Source organism: Brienomyrus brachyistius, chromosome 13 (assembly GCF_023856365.1).
Source record: "Brienomyrus brachyistius isolate T26 chromosome 13, BBRACH_0.4, whole genome shotgun sequence".
NCBI classification, from domain to species: Eukaryota; Metazoa; Chordata; class Actinopteri; order Osteoglossiformes; family Mormyridae; genus Brienomyrus; species Brienomyrus brachyistius.
Window position 1 is genome coordinate 17013537 of NC_064545.1, and position 26677 is coordinate 17040213.

Consider the following 26677-nt stretch of genomic DNA (forward strand, 5'->3'; position numbering starts at 1 on the left):
CACACACACATACACGGTTGCTTGCATCCATGCACACACGAGCTTAGCCCACAGCCAGCCAAGAGCATCTCTTACTTGACACGAAGTACACAGCAGACAGCAGTGGGGGGGCGAAAAAATAGAGTGGACTCAGCACCCCCCCTCCCCACCAAAACATGATATCACCAGCATCAAAGCCATATGGCCGCACAGAGCGACCTGACTGGTTGCTTTTATTTCCCACTTTGTTATGTACGCCATGCTGAAGTTGCGGCTTTGTCCCACTTACTCTGGGACTACTGACCAGCAGCCTCCACACAGATCAGTACAGGCCTGTGTCTTTTCCTGCACATGCCCACTGTCCCTGTCACTGCTCACACCTCCCCCCCATGGCACCTGTCAGCATGTCACACCCCAGAGCTCCACCCACATCAGTCCAGACTTTCCCCAGTTCATAGATATTATTACCCTGTTTAATGATAAAACCACTTATTTAAGCCCGACTGAAAGCACTCACACAATGATGCGGCAAGCTGGGGGGAAGAGGGCACATTGCTCACCACCAGCCATCAACCTAAAAAAGTAGAAGACATTTTAACTAACTGTCATGGGGGCTTCTCCCTTATGAGCAAACAAAGGCACAGTAATCCCCTGCACAATGTGGGGTACAAACCAAATAAGAGTGCTGTCACTCCGCTCATTAACTTTCATTACCCAGACCCCACTTTTGCCTGTGGGGGGGGGAGGGGGGGGGCAAGTCAGCTCCAGGTGGTGTTAATAAAATTCTGTGGGGTTCCTCCGGCCAGCAGGAAGAGAGTAGTAACAAAAGCCATACTGGGAGTTACTGAACAGGACCAACTCTTAACACTGGATTAGCTCAGACAATAAAAAAAAACCCAGTACATTGTTATGGCTCCCAGAATTCCACTGTCCTCCATTACCAGTGCCTGGACAAACTCACATCGCTCGGAGGGAGAGGGCCTCTAAAATTACATTTGCAGTGGATGCCGGCACAGACACAGGGCACTTCAGAGCTGCGCGATCTGAATTAGGAAAAGGATTTCTGACCTTCAAAGAATTAGTCCACATAAATCCAAGAGGAGAATTTCACTTAAATGGAGTAAATGCGTGGAGGAGAGAGCAAAGCAGTAAAAGAAAGAGAGTAAATAAATCCAAGAAAGACCTTTTATACTGAACCTCTACAACAAGAAAAACAAGAGACCCTCCCTTGGTTCATTAGAGTGGCCTCCGCCATGGCTGACCGTACTGTAGAGGAGGCTGGTTCTGACCACGGAGAAGCGCCTGACTGTCACTGTGATGGTACAGATCAGCACGCGCCATGAACCAGCCTCAGCACCAGACATCTGGACGAGGAGGGGAGCGAGTGAGTGATGACAGCTTCCTGTCACCTTATATGGGGCTGGAATTTACAGCAAGAGATGAGGGGAAGGCAAAAGCAACAATAACAACGACAGAGGCACTTGACTGACTGCGATTCTGCCCTGTCTGAGACAAACATGTACATATACATTCTTTATTTGGGGGCAGCTTGGGAAATACAGGGAATTGAGAAGCCATGCCAGTTTTGGGTCTGGGAGAAGAAAGAAAGCAGGGGACTCGTGGAAATGAGCAGGAACGGCATTCGGCTGCTGGCTGAGCGCATGTGGGCAGATTTGCTGGGAGTGGTTGGCGCAGGGATGAGAAACTCGCTTCCTCGGAACCCTCATGACTGGGGGGGGGGGCAGCATAACCAGGTGCACGCATATCGCTGACAAGCCAAGGTCAGCCTGCCAGCCAAAACGCCGCTGCAGCAGGCATAACGGCTCCAGACCAGGCCTTTGTGTGTCAGTAACACAGCACAATAACAGGTAAAACCATTGAATGCCAACTGCGAAGGGTAGTGAGAGGTATGAGGGATACAGAAGCAGAGCTGCGACCCAAAGATTACATGCCAGACCAGGAGGCTGCCGTTGTGCATTAGGCAAAGTGTTAAATTTAACTGCAGCAATAAATAATATCTAAGAGCCATAAAGGAATAAAATTCATACTAGGCTGCTCTAGAGAAAGCCACTTGGGAGGTAAATAATTATACTGACAACACTGAAGTGGCTGGTGTTCTCCGGAGCAGATGCCGTGGGTGGTGTGGTGAGATGCCCCCCCACACATGCTGAGGACCCTCGAGCTTTGGCGCCTCCCCAGCACTCACAGGTCAGAGGTCAGCGTGCAAGACACAAGCATGACGATAGTAGCGGTGGGCAAAAATGGAGGGAGTGTTAGCAGACCAGGGCTCCTTGTTTAGCCTGAGGGGGCTCCTGACTGTCGACCAGGCAGAGCAGAGTGCCACGTGATGGGTCACCCTAAGCCAGCTTTTCGTCATCCATCAGCTTTACGGCCCATAACTCCAAGCTCCCCCCCACATACCCCCCTTGCCAAGTAGACGGGATCATCCATCAGGAGTGGATAACATCTCTCCCTGCCTAATGGAGGTATACGTCTCATACGCTCCTCTCGTATACCATGGCATCATCGCCAGGAGTGGGTGAGGAGTTGTTTGTCCTGTGCTGTCAAATTGTGAGTGTGGGGCTGCCTCGCAGCATGAAAGGCGCAGGCAGATCGCAACTTAAGCGCGGCTGCGACATTGCAAAGTTTTTCTGCCTTTCGGGGGGTGAAGCCGACCACATATATTTCTCCACGATACAGAACATTTTTCACTTGAAAGAAGCTTAATGGAAAACCTAAGACGGCGATTTCCATTATATGTTGTAGAGGAGGTAGAGAAAAAGGGAATCGAGTAGCGAGTGAACAAGACAGACATGCATTACACTTTCTTGAAAATGTATATATTTTTGTACAAAACCGTGTGACATTTGTCAGTCAACACTGACCAGAGTCCAGTGGGAGAGGGAGACAGGCTCTTGGACAACTGCGAAATGACTGAAAATGCGAGAAAATGTCACAACTTTGGGTTTGGCTTTTATGCACAAAGCTGTGCTCAGAGGAGAATATAGCTGCTCAGTTTTCCAGTGATTTTCGCCCCCCCCCCCCCACCCCCCACCCGCTGGGCTGCGGAGTCGCTCCTCCGTGGGTGACGGAAGAAATCTCTAACTGTCATTATAAAAACGGAAGATGGCGATGAGTTCATTAGCTGGGACTAAAGGGGCTGTTGGAGGGGGGGAGGCAGGTGACGGCAGGGGGTGTCCGGGGGCAACACTTCCCCGAAGCCCCCTGTTGCTGCTCTCATGGCAATGGAGCGAATCGACAGCATCGTTAGTAGCATCTTAATACTTTTCTTAATTAGGCTTAATTTGGCGCCATGGGAGGCAGACCCCGGAAAGCGCTGGAACGCAGAGGCGTGCACTGGTCTCCAGGCACGTGTCATAGAGGACCGGGGTGGGGGGGGGGAGCTAGAAGACAGGGGCCGGAGGGCGGCCTTAACGCTTGGGGTTTACAGTCTCTGTCTGAGCAGACAGATCACAATGGCCAGTGGCTGTGGTTAGTGCCTCACTACTCCAACCTCCCAATGCAGTTCCAGTTACCTAAAGCCAGTGGTTCTCAAACTCGGTCCTCGGGACCCACTGCCCTGCTTGTTTTCCGGCTCTCCCTGCCCTACCCACTGCTGATTACCTGGATCAGGTGTGTTCAGTCAATCAGAAGCTGAAGGATAGCTGGGACTTGTGTGTGGGGCAGGGATAGCTGGAAAACCAGTAGCGCAGTGAGGACCGAGTTTGAGAACCACTGCCTAAAGTCAAGGTACTGCAGATATTTTGTCTGGACACTCAAATCGACAGTTTGGTGCTTCTGCCAGTCTAAGCAGGTCATGCAGCCATCGGGCAATAAAAAGAAAACAACGTTTCTCCTCAGATAAAAGGGACTCTGGGAACCGTGTGGAATGACAGTCACACTGGTGTCTCCCATCACTATTCCTATTCCCCACTGGCATGGAGAAAACCCACAGCAATGTGGGCGAGGCATGCGGCTGAATCCGCCCCACGTTCCTGTGGGAAAGGAAAGCAGGTCAGGGATCAGAGAAGATACACAAGGCAGCGCAAACAGGGCCTGCCTGAGCAGCTCCCCACCCGGGGCTGGGTCCAGCTGAAGCGTTTACCGTTTGCGTGTCATGGAGGCCGGAGCACGTTAGCATCAACACGCAAGAGAAGCTCTGTTCCAAACAGAAACTAACAGCACCGGTTAGGACCTTTCAGACGATTTCTAAAAAGGCAGCTGTCATTGAAATGCCAGCACAAAGCTGCAAGTGTCTCTGCGAAAGCAAAGCATGGGTCATTTCTTCAATTCAGATTAAAGGAATAACCAGTGTCTACTTTCAGAGGGAATGAAAAAAATAATACCGCACTTTGGGTTTGTAATTATGACACAAAACATCACCGACAATCAGACAAAACTACATAGTTAAATTTTATATTCATAATTAGAGAACGCTGATTTCAGAGTCACACCTGCACTGCGTCTTTAAATGTTGGCGATACTGCAGCAGAGAGTGGGAGTGGGGAAAAGATCATTGATCAACTTTAAAAAGATCAGCTGGCAATTTCACACGCGCTCTGTACTGGCTAGTGGTGGGGTTACAGGGCTCAGCCAGTGTCCTTACAGGCTGTGCGAGAAAGCGGATTGACGGGGGCATGAATCATGCTTATTGGCAGGCATGAGTGGCTGGGAATGAGTGGGACGGGGAGTTTCTAGAACATTTTACTGCTTGATCTGTGCATCACATTCCCCCTGAAAACCCTGATTACCTTACAGAGGCCTGATTTAGGGGAGAGTCTGCAGACTCATTTAAAAAAACAAAACGCCGTCTTGCAGTAAGTAAGCCTGCTGAGCGGACGGTGCTGGAAACATGACAACACATGTCTTGCAGACACTGAAAAAGCATCCAGCCTGCTGTGCTTTAAGCACCAGTGAGTTAACATTAACTGTTAAATAGTTCAGTCGTTCTTCAGCCTTTCCTCTAACTTCATCTTCATAAATATACTGATTTACCATTTCACTGCCTCAAGAGACATACTGCATATTATAATTTGTTGGGAAGAAACAGCAGTGTTACATAGAGTTCACAGGGTGAAATCTACCTGCAGCACCTGATCTTCATAAAATCTATCTTAGGGGGAAAAATCTGCAGGGAATCCGTAAAAATGGAAACAGCCGTGACATGAAATTCAATCGGTCCATGTTTAAGTTTTTTTAAGCATTTTTTTTCATATTGTTTCCTTCCATTGGCATAACACTGCAACTTTACCATAAACAATCATTCGTGTTCATGAAACACTGCAATATGACATTTCAATTACACTGCAGAGATTTGATACTGGGAACACAGGGGATACATGAGAAATAAGGGCACAAGTTTATGAACAAATAAATGCGTACATAAAAGCAGTGTTTGGGGTCGTAAACGTGGGTCAGCATGGACTGGGCATGGTGTCAGATGTACAAAAAAGAAAGCCTGCTTACTTGCAATGCATCCATATTCAACATACCTGACAGAGAATCGGCAGCTGCAGGTCAGGGACCCTGGGGCAGACACAGGAGCGTTGTCTCAGTGTGTCCCACAGAGTAAACCATGCATACCCCCCCCTGGGGTGGAGGGAGCCATCCCGAAAGTGACAAGACGGCCACACGTGGGCCCAGACAAAGCCGGCCACCAAGCCACAGCAGTAGGTGCCTGCTGTTTCCCAAACATCTCCGACCAGTGCAGGGGTCCAGCACAGAAACAAACACCTACTCCAGGACTAGCAGACTGTCTGAGCTTCAGTCTGTACAGGAGCCCCAGAGCTCCCCATCATTACCATCGTCAACACTCAATGGCAGTGATTCTCATAGTACCAATGCACTGGAATACTCTTGAGCCTGTGGTTAATTACCATAACTATTATTAGGCAATGAACAAAATTCAGCGGCTTAATATTCTGCTGTATTGCGTTTAGGGCTGTATTTCAGATATAAGCTACATTATATTAAAAGGGCAGAGCTGACGATAACAGAATGGGTCAGAGAAAAGAGGGAATATATGAGAATGACACAAACCTTGGAAAATGTGAGCAATAGGAATTCTTACAGCAAAACCTGGGGAATACTCTCAGGGAACACTGTCATATACGCTCAGAGAACACTGAGGTATACTCTCAAAGAAGACAGATATATTGTCAAGATAACTGAGGTGAACTATAAAAGATGACTGCCGTACACTCTCAGCAAACACTGCTCTCAAAGAAGATTGAAAAACACTCAAAAACACTGAAGTATACTCTAAAAGAAGACTGAGGTATACTCTGAACAAAGAGTACTATACATTTTACATCTGCTCTTCAGGATCCACCTCACTGCCCCTCCACCTGTTCTTTCATCCAGGTAACCATTGCATCAGCACGTATCTAGACCAAACCAGGCCTCTTGCTCAGTCTGCTTTGCCCTACTGTACATTTCCCCTGGAAATGGGGTAAACAAGGTCCATATTTAGAAGAGCTCGGAGAACACCAGTCTATGCTCAAGAAGCACAGGAGGCATCAATGAGTCTTCCGGGGAAGATCATTTAACACCGGCTGATCACTTGGGTATAAATTATCGATACACCAATAAACCTCACAACTCTGAAACACTTTAAATAAATACTGATAAAATTAAGGCAGTAATTACTTATTTGTGCTTGCTGTCCACCCCTGTAAACAGACGTGAGACTATACATTGGTCTGAGAGTCATTTTTGTTATTATCCTTAATTTCAGACCAGGGGTACAAACCACGGTGATTTTCTTGATGTGTGTCCATCTCCCTAGTCTTGAGGGAGATGTTCACCAGAAAGCTACTCCTCAGGAGGAGTTTGAGAACCGCTAACAAAGGTACCAACAGTAAGGCCGGTAACGTAGGGGTTCAATGTTCTCATACATTTTTTTTATTTTTATTTTATTTTTATCCATCCATGAAGTTGAATATTTTCCGCTATTCAAGGTACCCCCGACTTGGGAACCTCACTGGGTGATTTAACACAGTAACCACAAAGTCAGGGGGGGGTTATTTTACTGCTGGAGTCCTGAAACCAGCTATTTTAACACCTCTAAAAGGTGTAAAAATATCCCATCAGTAGCTGACCATTGGGTAGGACGACACCTTGGTGAGTCCAGTGCAGACAAGAAGGTGTTTGCAATGTGCCTTATGTCTAGTCATACAATAGTTTCCCTTGACAGACCCCACTGAAAGGTCACGGCCACCCGGTCCAGATCCGCATGCCAGTATGCTGCTCCAGACTTCTCCCAGTTGGTCTCCATTACCCCCTCCCCACTATACGACGCACTTGAGTATACCGACGTGCTCCAGGGGTGCTGTTGTGTGGTGACGCTGCCTCGACCGCGACATGTCACACATGGAGCGAAGGGACATGGGGCTCCTTGCTCTCTGGCACAAAAGCACTCCGTTTGATCCCGAACATGCCTGTTCACGGTGCTGGAGGAACTGGGCCGCTGCCATCGAGAAGAAAAAAAACCCATGAAAACCACTTCTCTGCTATTTGTGGAAATGCTATTTCCTGGACTAATTTACCAAAGCTGTTGTACTCTAATTAATGCGGCTCGATATTGACTGGTAATCTCATGCTGTGATAAATAACACTCCACTTATCTAAAACCCATTTTTACCTAATTGAATCAACACAGGATCAAAAAAAAAAACTTTTTTCGTAATCCAACTGTTTTTAAGTTTCACCATAAAATAGCTGAGTAGAATAAGACAGAGATATCAAGAAGGACACAGCCACTTCGATCGAACCACCTGACCGGCCAGGCTACAATGCGTGTCGGTTTTCTGGACTCCTGTTCGGGTCATGTGGTGCCCCTGCTGATCTATAGATGTCAGGCAGAACACTTTACTGGTACCAGCGTAATTGACTTGTTTTCTAACAATCCACTGCATCTCCAGTGCTGATGGATAGAGAGCTGCTCCCCATGCATGCAGTAGAGGTCACGTTTTACTGTGATCCCAACAAACCAGTGCTACCGGTAGGGTATTCACTTTAACACAGAAAGCTGTGATCATGAGATAGTGAGTGATAAGCTGCCTTGATTATGGGTGAGCTCCTCTGAGGCCATACGTAGAATTGAGGTGGGGGAGGGGGCACACTATATCAATAATTCATCAGGAGAGGAGTTCCCCTAACGCACCCAACCCCCCGTGACTAAACACAGACGCTGCATGCGGAACAATCAAATCGTACCTGCGTGCATCTGTAGCAGCTCTGGAGCACGGATCCCTGATTGCCTCTTGTGATTTACTACCCATGAACCCATGCGTCACACCAAGCTGATCACAATCTTACACTTCACGCCCGAGCCAACAGCTTGATTTGTCAAGAGACGAACTCCGCAGCCTGCCAATAACACCAATTCCTACTGAGGAGCAGAAATAATGAAGCCAGCATCAAGTTGATGTTCCCACTGTTTTCTGAGATTAACAGTAAAGATTGGGCCCTTTTAATAGGAAAAGAGACGACGAGAGACCACCTTCAGATGACCCCTACTTTCCATCCACGATAGATTGTCCTCATCACTGCTTTAGGAGAAGTCAGCTGTGTATGTGGGGGGGGCAGGTTCTCCAATGTCTGCAACTCTGAAGAATAACGGTATGAGTTATATTTACTCTCGACACACAATTAGTGCCTTTTTTTTTTTGTGGGTACCATGTGGAGGATGAATCAGCAATGTAACGATGGGCTACAAAGGGTCCTCTTGCAATGCAACCAACAATGTCCACCGTAGCCTAAAATACTCCTGCATACCTACAGCTGTCTGGTTACAGATCAAAGCATCGCGTGTAGGTGGTTGGTGGAGATTTGATTATCCATGATTCCTTACATGCCCAGAAGAAGAATCTAGATGCTGGTGAAGACAGGGAGATGCTGAAAAACATCCAGACGTATACTTATGGCGGACAGTCACTTCCTGTCTCTATTGACCAGTTTTACTAAATTCATTGTGGTCCTTTAACCATGTACCACAGTGTAGTGACAAAGAGAATGAAATAAACTGCACTGTGGCGTCCCTCTAAATAGCACTGGGCCGGGGTGGGTAACATGACGTGAGATTACAGTCGCATCCGAGGTGCCGCATGAGACCCATCTATGAGGACAGATTATCGACTGGCATATTGACTCGTATTGATTGGAGACATGGAGGAGCCTAAGGTCCTAGGATGTTGAAGAAGAAGCATCCCACCCCCACCACCACCATCAGCCCCCCTTTCACACGGTCACTCATGATCGAGGAGTCAGACAGCAGACGCTGTAGCCCAATGGCAGACACAGGAGAGCGATGAACTTCACGGCTTTCTGCTTTCCTTCAGTTTCTTGTGCTTTCCGGCAGATTCACCTGTGCCAGCCGCTCACCTTGTAGCAGGAGCACTAAGGAAATGAGCTGTGAAATGAGGATGTATGCAGCCTTCCCTCAAAGGTACCGGGATACCGATTCCATAACACTTCAGCGGCTCTGGGTCGCAAGGGAGCCATGCGATCAAACGGAAACTTCTGTTTGAGCGTCTGAGCCGGAGTTCTCTCCTGGTGCTCATGGGGAAGAACAGAATCTGCGTGGCGTCCGGCACTCATCTTGAGATGTTATGGGGCGTCAAGAGTCGATAGCAAAAAAGGGGCACATTAAGAAAAGTTAATTCACCACATCACTTGGAGTTTTTTTTTTTTTGCTGTAGTGGGAGCAACTCGAATAAGGATGAAAGTGCCAGGGGTTGCTTCGCAGAGATGCTCTCTTGTCCACTGGTTAAATAACATCATCATCAGAGTCAAAAGGAGGAACCCAGAGAGACTCCTCTAAGCATTTCATAAAGTGCTGATTGCATCTCTTTGTCTTTGGGAAGGATTATAATTGATCCTTTGCTCTTGCGTTGTTCATACACACAGAACCTCAGGGGAACAGGTACGCCACTCTCCTTATGATTTATCATCAACGGCTACATCATAAAAACACAGCACTGCATAATGAAAGCATATCCTTAGCTTAACAGTATTGCTTTCCAGGCCTGGGACAGGAATGTTTATACATCATTGACTTTTTTTGTTATTGTTCTTAAGATTTGATACAAGAAAATGCAAGGAAATTAATTTATAAGGACAAAAAAAAATAAAATAAAAAATTGTAGGACAAATCTTATTACTTCAGGTCCATGCCTCGAAAACTAAATGAGTTTGTTCCTACCTGTCTGAAAACAACATTAAGTAAACTAAAACAATTTATTCTAAAAAAAAAAAACAGTCTTACTTTAAGGTCAAGAACCCATTAGCAAAGCCAAATATATTTTAAACAAATAAGTGCATGAGACGATTTGTACAAGAAAATGTATTTCCCGCACAAGGAGAACCTATTGAGATGTCACCGGGAGAGGCAGAGGCACGCACAGAATGGCAATTAGGCAAATACAGCTTTTAAAGGAGACATAAAACAATTCAAACTCCCACAATACCAAGTCGGCGAAGGGGAATGAATTCCTCATGCATGTGGAATACGATGTCGGATTGATAGTGTGCCTCCTTTGTCTTGTTTGGCCTTGCAATTCCACACTTAGACTCTCAAAGAAATGGGCCATATATCAAGATGCTTTACGGTTTTACACACCATCCCCAAGATCCCTCTAAAATTCACCGCAGTTCCTACCTCAGTCCCAATTCCTATGTCCCTCTTTGTCACATCAGTTCCTGCCAATATGTGAAACCGTTGTTCCAAGTAACAAAAAAAAAACGGGATTAAAAATAGGAGTTGGACGAACATACAGCAAAGTCTGATTAGTTTATTCCTTTATTTACCTGCATCGTTTAAATGGCGATGTGTGATCGCCAGCTAACACAATGAAGCCTGGTGAACATCAGCCCCAGTGCATTCCAGGCTCCTGTATCTCTGCCTTCCATGGAGGAGCGCTGAACTTATGGTCTAACCCTGTCTTCTACTGTGCTCTGTTGTCAACAAGATAGGCTTCAAGGTGCCGATCAAGCCTCTCAGGGAATGTTCAGGAAGGACTGGTGACGCTAACCATACTTAACATCCTTATTATTTTGAATATATTTTCTGACAATCAGTCACCGTTTCGTATTCTGTTGCAGGTCATCGTCGACTTCCGACCATGATCGGTTTCAACAAATCGGTCGCAAGTCAATTTCGTCGTAAGTCGGCCATTTATTTATATTAAAAAGTGCTATCATCTTTAATTCATGTTGTTTGCAGTTTTTTTAACCTCTTTAACCTTAGTTTGTTGTCGTCAGTGACATGCAGCATTCACATGTCTTACCCCTCCAGATACAGCACCCTAGGACAGTCTTTCATCAAGACAACACTCGTCCACACACAGCTCGTGTGTCTATGCACTGCCTGCGTCATGTTGAGATCCTCCCATGGCCAGCCAGGTCCCCCAATCTTTCCCCAATAAAACATGTGTGCAATCAGCTCAGATGTCAACTCAGACCCAGTGCCAATCTGAAGGATCTCGAGGGCCAGTTACAACAGCTGTGGGCCGACTTGCCGCAGGAGAGGATACAACGGCTGTATGACTCCCTTCCACACCCAATCGCAGCATGTATCCAGGCCCAGAGGGGTGCCACACCCTACTGACATGGGACCAGCAGTGTGCCCATACTGCCAACTCTGTTGTCCATTTGATCTGATATTAAAATCATTGCGATACTCTCAAGACCTTTCACCACGTGCAGATTCAATTCATTTCCACCACTCCGACTGGGTGCTTAACTTTTTTTTTGCCACTGAGTGTGTATTTTTCCCCTCTAGGGCAACTGGAAATTTCAATATCTCTTTTCCCGTAACAGCATTCATGGCATTTCCAGTATAAATTCATTTGACTTGTTCCCACAACCCTTCACATATATGGGACATCTGAAGTACCGAAAAAATCTCTCCAAAGTTAAAAACAAACATGTTAAAACAGAATAAAAAGTCAGGAGTTATTACTGCTGGCTTTATATGTGCTTCTGGTGGAGTTGGGTGCCAGAGATGCAGCTGAAACACACTTTGGCAGAGAACTCTTTGCAGCCTATCAAATTTCGATGGTTAAACTCCTGAATTTCCTGGTCATGGTACGTCTAGGAGTCGGTACACAGCATGCACACAGAGAGCAGGCTCAGTGGAAATCAATACGATTTTTGATCCCTTTTAGATAATGTGCTTCACATGACTAGCACTTTCTGTTGTTACTTAAGCCTGATTTGAGTGTGTCACTTGATCACAGGCGTGTCATTCTGGGGCAACACGGTGTTCAACCCACAGGAGAGGAACACCAGAATCCGTCATGTCCATAGGTCTAACAGATGATGTCGGTATAAATCAGAGTCAGATCTCCTTAGCTTGAGGAGGTCATAGAAAGGTCATAGAGTGAGAAACCGCTGATGATTGATTGGTTAAAAGATCTGAAACAATTAATTTATTTAAAGGTAAATTCCTTGCAAGGATATTTTACCAGACCTTTCCCAGATCAGTATGGCCTTAACTGGCTTTTTTAGACAAGATGATGGTGAAGAAACAAGCTTGGCAGGCATACAGTGAGTTAGTGTGTAAACCAGAGGTGAGGTCCATGTACTCTGTAGAACATATCATTATAGAAGAGCTAGGAACGCCGCAACCTAGAGGGATGATCATATTAATATGTTCGCACTGTCGCATGCATCATCTGCAAGTCCCCTACCCACTGCTTAGAATGCAGCCCAAGGGATCCTCTTGGAGCTTACCGGTATCCTGCCTGGATGGAGATCCACCTGTCCCAGGGATTTTAAATTCTACACCTCGTCAACACCCCCCTTCCATTTGCCCACAGCCAGGAGTGAGAAGACGTCGTCTAATTTATGCTTGACCACGTCTTCAGGAACACAGCTGGAGAGATTCAAGCGCAGGGTGCATCTAGTCGGCATAATTTGTCGCATTTTTTAATATTTCACTCTGCATAATCATAAAGATATAACCCGTCCCTTACAAAACACTATATTCTGTGGTAAATTCGGAATCATGGAGATGGAGAGGAATTATCGTGAGTGAATGTGGTCTGAAAGCAGGTGCTACAGTACGATATTAAACAAGAAAACGTCAAAGAGAAACCTGTAGATTTTAAATATATTGTTTGAAAACATGCAACAATCCAAACATCCATCCATCTTCCATAACTGCTTATATAGCACAGTAGTGCAGTGACCTGGAGCTTATCAGAAAAAGTACAGAGCACAAGGCAGGGGACAACTGGGACAGAGTACTGCTCCATCACCGGGCACAAGGCAGGGGACAGCCAGGACACGGTACCCCTCCATCACCGGGCACAAGGCAGGGGACACCCAGGACAGGGTACCCCTCCATCACCGGGCACAAGGCAGGGGACAGCCAGGACAGGGTACCCCTCCATCACCGGGCACAAGGCAGGCGACACCCAGGACAGGGTACCCCTCCATCACCGGGCACAAGGCAGGGGACAGCCATGGCAGGGTACCCCTCCATCATCGGGCACAAGGCAGGGGACAGCCAGGACAGGGTACCCCTCCATCACCGGGCACAAGGCAGGGGACAGCCAGGACAGGGTACCCCTCCATCACCGGGCACAAGGCAGGCGACACCCAGGACAGGGTACCCCTCCATCACCGGGCACAAGGCAGGGGACAGCCATGACAAGGTACCTGTCTCTCTCTCTCTCTCTCTCTCTCTCTCTCTCTCACACACACACACACACACACACACACACACACACACACACACACACACACACACACACACACACAGACAGACAGACAGACGGACAGACAGACAGAGAGAGAGAGAGAGAGAGAGAGAGAGAGAGAGAAAACCCACACATGACAAGTCGAACAAGCTGACCCGACAGGCGAAGCAGGTGGCTGGATTCAGACCTCCAGCTCTGGAGGCACGATGCTACAGCCCTAACCACCCAGGCTCTGTGCTGCCACAGTCCAAATGTCAGCTTTTTCATTTTTTCATTTACATATTTCTGATATTAAACTAAAGTTTTAAAACTACTGGATGTATCACTTATCATGCATCACAGCTAGTAATGTTTTATGCCCCCCCCCACCCCCGCCCCCCACATTGATCCATGTCGCTGACTCTGGGAAACTGCTTCACCTGTTGTAAATATTGCATCTTACCACTTAATTGAAACAGCACACCGCTGCACTCCAAAGCAAGTATTGGAATTCATTTACGGGCCGCTCTTATCAAAGGCACCGAGCGCAGGATGCGGAGCGTCATAAATCACAGGAATTAAAACAACGCAGAAGACAGACCAGCCAGCTCAATCTGATCGAGCAGCTTGTGGGTGAGTTTTGCAACACTGAATCAGACTTACCCCCAGCAGACAGAGAGACCAGCTCAAACAGAGAATGACTGGCTAAAGTCTCTGCTCTTCTGACATGTCTATTATTCTTATGCTTACGTAATTCTGAAGTTAGCTGAAATGGAATTGAAAATGTGACTGAAATTCAAATGCAATTCAAAGGTAACAGATTGTCTGTGCAATAAAAGAGAGACACTTTATTTGCTTGAACCAAGACTATGCCGCTAAAATAGCTACAGACACAGGTGACCACAGCAATAAGACAATATTTTCCTTGTTATCTTGTTAATGGCTGTGGAGTAATTCAATCAAACAGCCTGGGTTTACAAAGCAAAACGCATAAAGCGGAATCCCATTGTGCCCAAGGTTACTGAAAGGCAGCATCGTTTTGTCACTATAAAGAGAGAAAAGCAAGGATAATGCTTACAAAGGGAGAGGCTATGACCTCACTGGGCCGTGTATGGGAACACATAGCAGAGGAAACACTCTTGGAAGGAAATGGCCGATCGGGTTTGAACTGGTTATAATGGACCGAGCCATCTCAAGGCGATAGAGGCAGTGAGGTTGTGGAGCTTCAGGCTGAAGTCTCTTCTGCAGAGATCGGGCATGGACAGAGTCACACGGCAAACCACACCTGATCTCACCGCCATTCCCAGGGTTTCAGGTCGTGTCAGCTCTGCACGCCCACCTGCAGGGGCACCAGCCTCATCTTCCACGGAGTAAGGCTAAGTACAGCATTAGAGGCACTAATGAACGTGGTATTACTCTAAGCCGGACCCTTTAGAAGGACATTTAAAGGCTCCAGTGAAGGGTTTTGTGCCGCTACATGCTACATAGTGTGCCTAGGACATCGATCGCCGCCCGCATGCACCGGAAACACCCCGCCCCCCATTCTAACAACCCGCCCTTTCTCAGTCACAGAGGAATCAAAGACACTATTATCTAACTAACGGTAACTGGGTGGGGGTTGATCTCCGCGGTACACAAGCGGAGCGGTCCTTTCATTATCATAATCATGGGATTACTGTAATCCCAGATTACAAGCGATCCAAGGCAGTGCGTCCTTACTCCACTCACTGAACATCACCATTTTAAACAGGAGGAATACAGGGCTCCTTTCTTCCCTCTAGGTGACCTGTGCTTCAGAACCCGACTGGCATTCGCATAGGGCTCCTTCCCAGAGCCACGGAGACCGAGTTCAGGAAAAAATAAACGAAAGCAATGACTCACCCTCCATCCCACTAATGCCGGGGCCATGGAATACATTAAAGGGAAACAAAGGGGGAGAGATTTTTCCTCAAAACCCCTAAGCGGAGGAGGAGGAGAATGAATATTCCCCTCACTTGCATCACGGCACCAGCAGCCGCTAATTACTTGCTAATTATAACGCAGCTGGACGGCAGAGAGTGTTGTGAACGTGTCATTAAATGGGGACAAAATAACAACAGCTCTGTGGATGGCCAGCGTCGCAGGCCAGGAGTGTGGCAGCCGTGCAGCAGGCTGCGGACGTGGGGCAGCATTGGACAGGGGGGGCGTCGTGCTGTCCCAAGTAACCAGGCAGTTATTCCCACATAAAATTCCAGAAGGTGGTGGAGGGGCCTACATCCCAGCAAAAAAAAAAAATGTCTGCTAGCTGCCGTTAGTGTCGGGTGGAAGAGCTGAACACCCGCTGCCTGCAGGGATGTGTATGACACAGCAGAAGCCAACAAAACAGGTACACTCAGCTTCATCAGACAGCATCGCACGAGACACCCCGGGCAGTGAAAACAGAACGCAGAGTTAATTAAGAGTTAACACTCGTTAAACCAGAAGGACTGGTCCAGCCAACGTGCCTGTAACGTCTACATTTGGAAACTAATCCTTGCCACATGTTCAGAGTAACTGTACGAAAAACTAATCAGCGCACTGCCGAGGCTCAGCGTTCCCGAAATCATTTTCCAGGTGCTTTTCAACAGAGATCTCCAAATTGCATGCACCCCCCCCACACCACCAGACATTGCGGAGGTGATGTTAATGGACCGGCTTTGTGACATTTTGGCACGAGTGACGAGGCTTCGGCAAAAATTACTCTAAAGTTACTATTTCAGACACAAACCCTCCGGCGTTTCCAGCCCTTCGACCAGACCCTCCCTATCCAGGGCTTTCTGGCAGCGTTCTGTGTACCACACACAGGACATGTTCTGCGGTTGAGTCACACTGGAAGTGAAGCAGCAGGTGCAGCAGGAATGAGGCAGGAATAAAGCTGCCAAGCTTTTGGAGCCGAGCGAGGAAGGAGCCCACCGTGCAGAATACCGTGCGGAACGCTGTCCCAGACACTCCGTATGCCGCATCCCACAATCGGGGTAGAAATGCACCCCGATCTCAAGCGAAGGATGCGGCGTACAGCACAGCCCCGTGCCCCTTCATCGCACAAAAGCTCTTCCGGTGAAAAACTCACCCTGAAAGCTGTTTAATCTTTATTATCCTGGACAAAAAGGGCAGCGACAGAGCGGGTGACACGCAGGGTGCATGTGACCTGTGCCCTGCCACAGTGTTTGACACCTCATTTCAGTGCCTGCCATGCATAATGCACCCCCCCCCCCCTCCCGAAAAAGGGACGCATTCTCATTCAGTTGTCACATAAGCAGATTCAAAGGCAATGTGTGCCCTAGCGCAGTGGTTCCACACTCACACACAGGTTTGTAATTATATCTTTGTGGGGACTCCATTTATTTCTATGGGGAAAATTCTAATCCCAATATGAAAACCTTACCCGCTACCCAGACCTAACCTTAACCAAAAGTAACCAAACTAAATACGAGACTTTTGGCATTTTAGTTTTCCCCCCGCTCCAGCGGGCAGGTTCCCCAGTGAGGGCAGGTTCCCCAGTGAGGGCAGGTTCCCCAGTGAGGGCAGGTTCCCCTCATTAAGAGATAGTCAGGGCCGCAGGGGGAGAAAGCTTGCTGACTTACGGCAACACTCTAGAGAGACTCGGCTACGTCAGGACTGCACAGTCCCAGCGTCTAAGACAGAGGGCGCTCTGGAGCATGGAGGTCTGACCGCTTCTCGCTGCGCTGCGTTACCACTCTCAGTGAGGAAGGTACACATCAAAAGGGACAATCGACTCCACATCTCAGGCAATCCACAGGCTGTCATGGTAACTGCGTTTCAGGACACAGCCTCTGCTCATAACAGTATTCTTCTGTAAAACAAAGTTTTCCGAGACATATGGAGCAGCCCATTCAACTGTGTGACGAGTCAGTATAGACCATTAACAGTCAACTTTACATCCTACATTTCCTTTATTTATTGCCAATAAAACTCATTTAACTATAGTCTAGATGTCAGTAATATAATGAAATTACAGTTGTACCGATAACAGTCAGGTGATATTTTCTTGAAGCACAAAAGGACTGGACCTCCCAAACAAAAAATGTTCTGGACGTCATCTTCATAGGAACATCAGCTAGGTTGGCTGGGACTGATATGGTCACACCATCAACAGGAGCTGTCGTCAGGGCAGCCGCCTGAGCCATTCAGAGCCATTCTGGAACATTCTGCTTTGATATATCTTCCTTGGCCCGTTAAGTGGGAAAACCAGCCTGATTCTAGTTGTAAAGTTTGAAACCAGACATTGTTTTGGCATGTAAGCCTCAATGTCGGCTACAAGACGCGTGACCAGATCTCAGAGCCGTAATGGGTGTCCGTAATGGGTTGGTGTAAAAGTCTATCAGACGCAGGCCACAAAGGACCTTTGTTTGGCTTTTATGCTAGAGGAAATGGTTTTTAAAACTGAACTTATATTAAAGGGGGCAGCCATTTACCAAAATAGAAGTCCGCTAAGGGATGTAGCAGGTTGCTCTTTGCTCTTTTTGGACTTTCAAAAGAAAATTTAAGTCACTCCACGCTCATAAAAATACTTAGAATCTGGTAGTTTAGTGATGAATGAAGCAATCAGAGGCATGGTGCGTGGGGACATGTAGGAAAATGAATATCACACTGAGCATACATGGACCTTATTCCTCTGAAAAGGAGCTTTCCAATAACCTTGGCTGTTTGAGCTTAAAGCAAGGCATCCTTAACCTCATGGAGCCGTTAAATGCAGCAGTGTGAGTTTAGTCTAAATAGAAGAACGCTAATTTCACCGCGCGACTTGAAAACGGCTCGCAGGCAGCGCACTTTCCTACCTGTTATAGAGGCCTAATGATAGGCATACTTAAAGCCACAGCTCATTTCAAGCTCACATAATCATCCGCTCCTCTGCGCTAAGCAGATTTCCGTCTTGCTAGTTTTACAACAATGTGCACGGCACTTCATAAACTCCCACGTGGTTAACGGAGGCCTGTAGGCACGGTGCTCGCACTCGCGGCCCTCTAATGGCAGAACACCGTCAAGGAAAGCGTAGAAATAAGTGACAGAGCATGCTTTGCCGTCCCACGCACTGTTTGGAATTGTAATTGCCCACTTAATCTTTCCATGGTGTAATGAGTCCGCAGCTACATCCATAATCTATAGCTGGGGAACTGAGATTAAGGTCCAAAGTGGCAAATCGGCAGATTCGTATGCAAAACAAAGTGCGGGTGAGATCTGCATTAGCATCACCGGCAACCAGAGACCTTCGAGGGTCGGGCTAGCGCAGCCAATCGCGCAAGCCCCTGGTGCCATTTCTCTGAAGATTCCTCTGGGTTTCTGTCAAGAGTGACTCTTTCTTCCATTATAATGGCTCTCTCATCGACCCCCTGAGGTCGAGATACAGCTGCAGTGGGATTCATTCACCAAGGGTCAGGCGCCAATGAGAAAAAAACTATCCCTATTTAAGGAGGAGAGATCTGATAGACAGGACAGTAGGTGGGAGGGGTAACGGTGTGCCTTAGGGACAGCTTAGTGGTCGGTGTCCTCACTGCTGTCGTCCCCATAAGGAAGCCGGACAGGGCTTCCACATGCAGACATCTGTCACACGTCACTGACACTACAGAAGAAGGTTTTACGTCAAAGCGTACTAAACAGCTAGCTAGATATACAGTACACTACACCACCAAGGAACTCCTGGGGTTTTGAAGTATATACAGAGCAAAAAATCTACTGCCACACTAACCTGATACTGAGACTTGTATTTCATGAGGGAAGATTAGGTTTTTCCCAATTAATAAAGAACCTGGTTAATATTTAATAGACTACGTTCGCTCTGAACGCGTAACTCTAGCGAAGCGAAAGTTGGCTTCCACACAACGTGTCAGGAGCAGGGAGGCGCTAACAATGCTACTTTAGGGGCAGCGATGTCCGCCCCCCCGGGGTGCCTTGGAAGAGCAAATTACACGCCTTCGGACATGAAAGGAGGAAGTCGGTTCATATGCAGATCACCCAAGGGGCACCTTGAAATGTCAGCAGGCCCACTGTGTCTCAGCCAGCCTTATTTACATGTAGGCCCAGCGTCGGGGGGGGGGGGGGGGGGGGGGGGGGGGGTTTGTGGCTGGAGAACGACTCCATCTTATTAATGTACGCTTAGCAGCTGTATTTATAACACATATACCAGACGAATAAAGGAAAAAGAGGAAAAACTCTGCACCCAGCAGAAGTGTCAGGAAACCGCCTCCCCCCCAGGCACGGGGCGCCTGCTGCTGTTCCGAGTGATGGGCCAACGGGGGGGACGGGACCCTAGACACCCATCTGACCTGCCTGAATTAAATATTCATGAGACGGCAGGACGGCGCTCACACGGGCACTGCGCGGTGTGAGGCTGCCCCCCGCCGTGGGCCCTGCCCTCGCCCCGCAGGTGGCCTGCGTGGCGGGCCGTGACGACCCCCCCCCCTCGCCCCTCTCTGTGGCAGCACTTCAAGCTGTAATTATTCTTGTTTTGTTTTCCCCCAGTAAAGGCTGGCACAACATATATTAGTCAAGCAGCTTGATACGTTCCTAGCTGCGGCCCATAATGCATATGGATTATCAGCTTGTGAAAATATATATATGGTGTGCATGTCATTTGTATCAAATCGTCGCTAAATAATAATCATGTTGGTCCCCTCCTGCAGTTGCTCTCGAAAGTGATCATAACGCTGAGGCATGCTGAGCAGCCAGCAGCTACACGTCACCCTAAACCAGATCGCTAGAAATGTCTGCGGTTCTTTACTGCCAGATATCAGGGTTATATATCATGAGAGGAGATGGGATTTTTTTCTCCCAATTAATATTGAACCGGATTAATATTTAACCGCTCTCTAAATATTAAAAAATATATATATTCGGTTACGAAAAAAAATGCATGCTATACATATAATTTTATACATTGCGGTCAAGTAACAATAACGATGACAGTAACCCCGTGCAGTTGCTCTCGAAAGTGATTTCCGACTGCGAGAAGACAAACACACCATCGTCTAAATGACGCAGCTGATGGAAGAGCATGGTCCACTGGTAACGGAGCCAATAGTATGAATGGCAGCCACACTGAAAACCAGCTTCCTTTGTCATCGGAAACAGTGTGGAGGATTTCCATGCTCCATATTCCTGTTGGACTGGACTCGTATGAAATCCCAGGCAGGCGTGGAGGTGTCGGAGCCGGCTAAGCGTCTTTTCTTTTCTGGATCCGTGGCTGATTGAGAGCTTCGGGTCTCTGTGGCCGGCCAAGCGCGGATAAGACACTGTCTCCATCTCACTAGCCCATTTGTTTTCCATTCGGGTAGATGCCAGCGACATCGGACCTACATCCCCAGCACTCCTCCGAACAAGAAGCAGGGCAGGGGCACAGGAACGGAGACCAGGCACACCCATAAATCACGGCGGGAGCGACACAGAAGCCTCATGCATATGCAGCCACGCCGGGCCTCGCCGCACACACGTGTCACAGCCCGTGAAGAATGTGAGCCGTCGGCTCCGTTTTGCTGGCCGGAGAGTTAACGATCCATCTGGGAAGGGAGAGCGGCAGGCACTTTCGGGCAGCCGCAACAACCACACACAGAAAGCACGCGATGCCCAATAATGAGAAGGACCTGAAGGGAGACATCTCCCCCCAGCAGAGAGGAGAGGCTGTGACATGACAGAGGAGAGAGCCGGCTGAGGAGGAACACGGCTGCAACCAACAAGTAACAAAGCCGGCCTGATGATCGCAAACGTAGATGACGACAGCTCTGCTCCTGGCTTTTGTCAGGCACATTCATGACAATAATGAGGGCTGTTTTTAATTCTGTAAGACGACCATGTTCAAGAAATCTGACATAGACCACCACTGGTCAAGGAATGGAAAGAGAACATGTTAACAGTGCCACGTCACCAAGCCACGAACCTTCAAAGCAGAGCGCATGAAAATCACCACTGCCCTCATTACAAGAAACACTCCTTGTATCACACTATGCCATCGGGATCAGAAAATATTACCGGGCCGCAGTGAGCCAGAAGGGGGCGCCAGGAAGCACAGTGCACAAGGTGCCCCCCCCCCGGACGCCATGCACACACACACTCACACGCTCCAAAGGAAATGTTGAAGGAAATCCAGAAAACATGGGGAAAACATATGAAGTTGACACATACGCAGTGCCTGGGGCGGAATCAGGCCCAATTAGAAGCAGGTTTAATTGAGGGGGTAGCCAAGAGATTTTGATGTTGCATTTGAGGGATTCTCCCTCATTCATGGGAAAAGCATTGCTATTCCATTATATATTTAATCATTTTTATGGTGTAGAGTTTTAATGACCAATCAGAATTTAAGTAAAAGAAAAAAAAGTTGTGTGGCATGTCAAACACTTGTAGAACCCGCTTTTTGATTGGTTAAGGCAGTGTCACAGAAGTGGGTGGATGGATAGATAGATAGATGGATGGATGGATGGATGGATGAGACAAATATTGACAAATATGTGGGAATAAATTATGACGTAATGACGTCATGTATCACAACACACCCATGTAAAGCCCCTTGGGGAGACTATGTAGTGATGTAGTGAAAAATTTTATTGAACTTAACTGAACTGAGCTGAACTGAATTGACTCTGTCGCACCTGTGAGGTGTCAGAAAAGCCGTCATGGTGGTGCTGTTTGACAGCATCGTTAACATTATCCATACTTTCAAAACTTGAAAACTTTTTTAAACAAAAGTGCTGACTTACTACGAAATTTGCTGGGCGAATAGAGCAATAAACAAAGTAGGCTGCACATTTAATTATCAAGCGCGCGCAGTCAATACAGGACGCGCCGGAGAGTAGAGGATGAATCACTTTATACAAAACGACAGACAGGCCTAAATGTCAACATATCGAAAAATTTAGCTGGGAACGAGTATTATTGATGCCAAAACCATCTTTTCTGAAACATAATGGAAACAGATGGCGGCCGTCTTAATTAGTAATTGTAATCAATGCGCCTATCAGCACGCTCCAGAAATTCTGATCATAATTGTAATTCATTAATGAAGTATCAGAACAGAAATGGATCAGTCTTTTTATAATGACCCATTGTCTGAATACCTTATCTTTTATAAACACATAATATAACGTATTGCTCCGTGGAAAAACAAAGCATCCGCTGTGTCCATTTACATTGGTTTGGGGGCAAAAAAGGAGAAACAGATGACGGCATTATCCAGACGGCATTATCCAGATAGCTGAAGACAGCCGCTGCGTAAAGCGCGCTTGGACCGGGATGCGCTCCGCTCCCCGGAGCGTCCAGAGACTGGCGGTATACGGATCGGCGGTTGCGAGCTTCGCGGAGCCAACCGAGGGGGGGAGTACGGACGCAAATGTGCGCAAATCCCACAGGAAACTACAACCACAAAAGAACGACAGAAGAAAACAAGCGGACTCCGTTACCCTGAATCTGAGACTTTGACAACTATTAATCATCGCATCCCCATATCACTGGGATTCCGGGAGAGGCGCGTCCCTTTGTTTGCCGTGAAGTAAGTGCATCTTTCGATCCACCTGTCTGTCTGCTAATGGCACACCGTGGTGCCAGAAAACTTAGCGTTGGCGTGTGATTGGAGATCGGTGGTTTCGTTCTCAATCAGCGTGGTCATTGCTTATACTCTTACTACACCCGCTGCCTGTGGTGCGATGCATCGCAGTTGTTCACAAAGCGAGGAAGCGGAGGATGAAGAAGAGTATGGGAAGGGGAGGAATAACTTGTTTTCGTAGTGCACGTTATCGGTATATCACCCGTACTGCCTTAAAATTACGTGTATAACAACATAACAAAGCTCGGGAAACGGAAACGGGCAGCATCCACACAAACTGCGGGGCTGCCAGTTGCATACCCAGCGGACGCCGCGGACTGGCCATCAGCCGCGCTCTCTCTTTGTGGTGCCTCTTAAATTCCCAGTCGGAACAGCGTTTGCGGATCAGGTTTCTGCTTCTGTTGACTCAGGAGTGTGAGACCAAGCAATGTATCCAAGGCCTGATTACAGTGACTTTAGGGCGCATGAATAATTTATGGGTTCCAGTTGTAAGCTGTTGTACATCTGAAAAGCAGCTAAGTAACTTGCAGATTTCATGCATTATGATAATCGTACACATTTTGGCGTAAGTAGAAGAAAGGCAAGTTAAGGATTGCCAGACTTCGGGTATATTGACAATAGCTATACAGGGATTTTAATACTGGTGTTGGTTCAGCAGAAATTGTTGACACCTTAAACTAAAGGAAAGTGGGAGGGGTGGGATGGAGGTTGTTTGTTTTGCCCTGAGTTTGCTTGTGATAGATGAGGGAGAGAAAAAATTATGAGTAAGTACCCTTCCATCAGAAAAGGACACCGACTCCTGGCTGAGGGACTCTCCGTACAATGCTGTGTTTCTCTTAGCCCCGTTAAATAGGGTCTCTGGTGTTTTCTGTCCTTTAGCCAAGATTTGCTAGAAGATGGGCTCTCTCTACAGTCTGCCGGGTCCCAGGCCTGCCCGCCGGAACCACCCTTTTCAATGAATTATAAATGCAAATGAGGTTCCGGCAATTTCGGTTGCTATAAACCGGTAAAGCAGTGACTAGCGTAATGAATGCCTCCGTTTATCAGGCCGGAGAGCTTGCTACTGAGCCCGACGGCTTTCTTGGTCTGAAGAATCGATCCGTGGCCATCGTCCTTTTGGCTCAGAAGGAAATTTTCTCCCCGGAAATCAGATTGTTTTATTAATCCTGTTGCCTAGACCTCTCTGGGGATGTAGCCTTTATTCCTGCTGTACTGTATTGCAGCCCTACTTTCTCATGCCTATTTTTTCCTGCACATTTTTACAGTTAATTAATGTAATGTTTTTAAAGTTGACCACAGAAATATGGCATGTAGCTTGTTTACCACGAATGCTACCTTACAATTTCCAACTTGAGCAAAGAATTTTGTTTCGTTCTACTTTTGCTTTGTCAGTTACTCATTCATTGGAAAAAAAACAAGAATCAATGTATGCTCCTTCAGAGAAATGTCATGTTTTAACTGCCTGTCAGCTTTTGGCACTCCTGTCTTCAGTAAGGGCTGCCTCTTTAATTAATCTCGTAATAATCTTCCTCCACGAGGCAGCAGCCACAAAGGCTTGTTATAAATTCTGAACCTAGATGAGCTCTCTGATGATCCTGCTGCTGCTTCTACGCTGGCCCATGATCTTGCTTGGCACCCTCTTGGCTTCCTGTCCAGATGACGGAAGCACCACTGTACCGTTACTCTGTGATATGACCTCTTAAATCCTGCAGTTCTCTGACTCCCCACGCTGAACGCTGTATTATTTGTTTGATCTGAGGTGATTCGCTCAGCCTTATTGTTTACTGGGTGGCGGTGGATCTGCACACGCAGCCATCATCTAAGCCCGTGCCAGTGAAATTCACACCCGCAAGGCGACCCTCTCCCTCTGAGGCCTCATACATACCCCTTCATTAATTATTTGCTTAAGTCGAGTCTTTTTGTCCTGAGTGACATCCAGGTGATTATTTTTATTGAAGCCATTCAGCTTAAGGTACAAAGAGTGCTTGAGACGGCCATTTTCATCCCGGGACTCGAGGCAGAACTGCACAATTAATTTTCACTCAGTCTCTGTACCTTCACCCCCTCCTCTCCCCCCAAAAAGACTGCATGAAGGAAAATACCAAGGAAAGATTCAAGGGACTTGGAGGATTTCTGTGAGTGTCTCTGGCAAAGCCTTGGCTGGGCATTGTTGTGGTGGTGTAGTAGGTCACACACCGTTCCCTACGGGTGTCCCTCAGCGTCAGGGGTGTGTCGCCAGCTCAACAATATGGAAAACATGCGGAGCACACAGCTGTCGCGGCCAGCAGGACCTCCAGCCCATGCGCATCGGAGGTGAGCCATGGCGTAGCATCATCTCATCTGTCTGAGAGGTCTATCGCAGCAAGGATCCCTATCACAGCGGGGAAACACACGCAGGGCAGGAGAATCGGTGCGCCACATAGCCGCGCGATCTGCAGCACACTCGCATGCGGAAGGCGGATAGTGGCTGCCAAGTGATATGATCTGTGTGTGTGTGTGTGTGTGTGTGTGTGTAGACCTGGTATACTTTACATTATGGGGACCAAATGCCCAATTTTTTTGGTCCCCACAAAGGGAAATCCAATTTCATAAAAATCTGCAATTAAAAAAAACTAAAAATGCCAAAAACTTGTATTTTGTTTCTTACTTATTATGGTTAAGGTCAGGGCTGGGTAGGAGTTAAGGGCGTCATGTTGGGATTAGAGTTTTCCCCATAGAAATGAATGGAGAGTCCCCACAAAGATATAATTACAAACCTGTGTGTGGGTGTGTGTCGAGGGGGCAAGCGCCAAAGTGAACACATGACCTCCGAGAAAGGTCAGCTAGCCTCATCCAGTATCCGTGCCCAGCCCCGACAGACACCTACATCTGCTGGGGGCCGGGGTGGTGGGAGGGACACTTTTGAAGGACGGGCAAACGGTCAAGGACTCTCAGGGTATACAGATGGCACACTTTGCGATGGACATAACACACCTCACTGGCCTGAAACTGCGAGAGAGAGAGAGAGAGAGAGAGGCCAGACTCCAAGCTGGTTGCCAGCCGTGATGCAGTGCAGGTTACAACCATGGTAAACATTCAGCAAGTGAAAGTAGAAAAAAGTAGAAAACATAAGTCACACTAATCGTAAACAGATATTTAAGAATAGAAATGAGCGGAAGTTTCTGCTACGGGCAGTGCTTCTTTTTTTTCCCTCTTACTTCACTTCTCCCCCCCCCAACCCCCCAGGGTGATACAAGTCTTTACCTCACCAATGGGACTCTGAGCCCTCTGGCTTCTGGTCAGTCATTGGATGACGAAGCTCACTGCTCTCACTGCTACCCCTGGTTTCTAGACGTAAATCAATAAATGGCAGTATTGGTAGGTATGCAAAATGAGACACATAGCTGATGCAACTGGCCAGATATAGCGAGAGCTAAAGTCTTTTCTAATTCATTTGTCATGGAAT

General features: G+C 47.5%; 1 protein-coding gene across 1 annotated transcript in view; it reads left to right on the forward strand.

The window, feature by feature from the left end:
• The first annotated feature begins 22927 nt into the window (after nt 1-22927).
• The window catches only part of LOC125706109 (semaphorin-6D-like), a 69745-nt gene continuing 65995 nt past the window's right edge, over nt 22928-26677 (forward strand). Inside the window, exon 1 of the mRNA XM_048972645.1 lies at nt 22928-23178. The gene's annotated coding sequence lies outside the window, so the exon portion shown is untranslated. The remainder of the gene's footprint in view (nt 23179-26677) is intronic.